This window comes from Octodon degus, unplaced genomic scaffold (assembly GCF_000260255.1).
Source record: "Octodon degus isolate 3935 unplaced genomic scaffold, OctDeg1.0 scaffold00386, whole genome shotgun sequence".
Classification (NCBI taxonomy): domain Eukaryota; kingdom Metazoa; phylum Chordata; class Mammalia; order Rodentia; family Octodontidae; genus Octodon; species Octodon degus.
The window spans coordinates 390,419-393,106 of NW_004524962.1; the positions used below are offsets into that span (position 1 = coordinate 390,419).

A 2,688-nucleotide genomic window follows, 5' to 3' on the forward strand; every position below is an offset into this window, starting at 1 on the left:
CCTTTTTTTTTTTTTTTTTTTTTTGCTGTACCGGGGCTTGAACTCAGGCCCAAGCACTTATTCTACTGAGCTATCGCCCCAGGCCTCTTCAGATCCTTCAGTTCTGTTCTTTACTTTTATAAATTTTGTGTTCCTTAGGCTGTTTAATTTCTATTGTTTATGTTTTTGTATTTAAAGAATTTGTGTTATTTTTATTGCCAGTCTGGTACTGATTCTTATCACTCTTTTAAAATTTCAGATATGGTACACTTGAAAATCAAACTTTCCTTTTAGTTATTTTTCAGAGTTTCAATTCATCAGTTGAAAGCGTCTATCTTTTTAATGTATTTAGTACAGGGTCTACAGGATCTCACTATCTAGATCCTACATGGAATGATCCTCCTCTTTTGTGCCTGGGATTACAGGCGCCTGCCGCCAGGCCCAGTCTCAATCCCCATCTCGGCAGGCCCCGGGGGCAGGGCGTGCAGTGCACACCAGCAATGGAGCCCTGGTCCCTGCGCTCTGCCTTACCAGGGGCTTTGGTCCGCTGAGCACGCTGACTGGCCCTACTTGTGCTGAGAAATAACTTTTGGAAACAGGTCAGGCGGTCAATAGTCCAAAGTTGCCTAGGATGCTGAAGGAACCCGGTGCCGTGCAGCCACAGGGCATCTCTGGTCGACCAGGGACAGCAGGTCCCAAGATGACCACAGTGCTCTTTGGGGATCCTCCTCTCTGGGCTCCCGGGGAACTCGGGCAGACCTACCTAAGCCCATTTTCAGCCTCCCTTCAGGCTGACGTGACTATATCAAGAAGTTCGCATTCATTTTCCTACAGAAGCGTTTCCCATTGTGCACAACCCTAAAGGCAGTGCAGAGATGCCAGGGTTGATCAGGGAACTGAACACTCCTTCGCTCTGGAGTCCCCTGACCCCTGACCCTGCCTCAAAGGATCCCCTCCAGGGACATCCGCATCCACTTCCAGTCCCGCCTCCTCCCAGGGTTCCTTCCCCTGGCCCTCAGACTGGCAGCGCCTTCCTTCCTCAGCTCGGCCCCCCCGCAGGCCACAGCCTGGAGACCCGCTGGCCATGCCCTGGGAGCTGCGAGGGCCCTGGGGCTCTCCAGGCATGTCCCGCCCACGCAGCAGCAGCCCTCCTGCAGGCGCCTGCGCAGGAGCCTCGGCCTTCCCGGCTTCCTTCCCGGCTTCCTTCCCGGCCTCCTTCGCCGGCTCGCTGCTCCCCATGCCCGCCATGGCTGCTGCGCCCCCGCAGCTACCACAGAGTGACCCCTTAGACTGTGAGATCACAGTCAATGCCCACATCGAGGAGCAGCTCTCTGCCTCCTACCTCTACCTGGCCATGGCCGTTTTCTGCTACCGCCCAGAGGTGGCTCTGAAGCACTTCTGGAGCTTCTTCCTTGGCTGTTCTCACCGCTGGGCAGAGCTCGCCCAGCAGCTCATGGCCACGCAGACCCAAAGAGGTGGGCACGTGATCCTTGGAGACATGGAGCAGCCCGAGACCAGTGAGTGGTGTGGCGGCCTCCACGCCATGGATTGTGCCTTCCATCTAGAGAAGAGCATCAACCAGAGTCTCCTGGAGCTTCACCAGATGGCGGCCAGCAAGAGGGACCCCCACTTGGCCAGCTTCCTGCAGCACCACTACCTGAGACCCCAGGCTCAGGTCCTCAAGGAGATGGGCGAGCACGTGACCAACCTTCGCAAGCTGGAGGCTCAGGGCATGGATGTGGCCGACTACACCTTTGACAGGCTCACTCTGGGGGCAGGTGCCCAGAATCGCTGAGCATGGACTGTGACCAAGATGCTGGGCCCCTGCCAGGGCCTGCACTCTTCCAGGTCACCATGTTCATTTCAGCTCTTTCCTTTTGGTTGGCTGCGTGTGTCCAACAGATTACTTGGTTGTTCAGGCCACAAAGGTGTCAGGATGATTCACGTTTCCAGAAGCCTCAACTTTGGTAATTCAGTGCAGATCCCCAGTGTAAGTACGAAGTGAGCACGGAGGAAACCTCTCCCAACCTCCCACGCCCTCGCAGCCCGAGCCACGGGCAGCTCAGGGTCCGCACAGCTGTGGCAGGCCAAGGGTGCTCCATGGGGCTCTGGAAAACGCCTTTAGCCTTCCCACCTCAGCTCTGTGGGCTTGTGGAGTGGGATAGACTTGGGGTTCTGGGGCCTTGGTATGTGCACCCCAGAAAAGTGTGAAAACCTGCTGAGTGTAGCATAAAGAAGGAAGTGAGATTGTGCAGTATTCAAGAGAAGGGGTCCCAGGCACCTGAACTGGTGGTGCATTGGGAAAGAGTGCTTGCCTAACACGTGACTCCGTGGGAGAGATTCTCAGAACCTAAGCTTTGTCACCAGTCAGTCAGTCACCCAATCAAAGCATGGGTCCCACTCTCCCTACCCAGAAAGGTTTTGCTTTATTATCCCATAACAAAATGTCAGGGTCTCTTGAGTCTAGGAACAAGAATCAGGGTTTGGAAGAGGGCAGTACCGAGAACTTTGACCAGTTCCACGGGAATGTTCTGGATCATGGGCCTCAGTGTTGACCTGGCTTATTGGCCACAACCCCAGAGTGAGTGACTGTGATGTCCAGGGTGTGGACACATACTACCTTACCATCATTGCATTTCTGGTTTGCTTTCTTGTGCTCCCATTTGATCCATTGACGTGGCCTGTACAAAAAGCCTGTGTCCCTTCACA

The 2,688-nt window shown here is 54.6% G+C and overlaps 1 pseudogene; it reads left to right on the forward strand.

The window, feature by feature from the left end:
- The first annotated feature begins 1,225 nt into the window (after positions 1-1,225).
- On the forward strand, positions 1,226-1,774 carry LOC101575832 (annotated as a pseudogene).
- Positions 1,775-2,688: the final 914 nt, after the last annotated feature.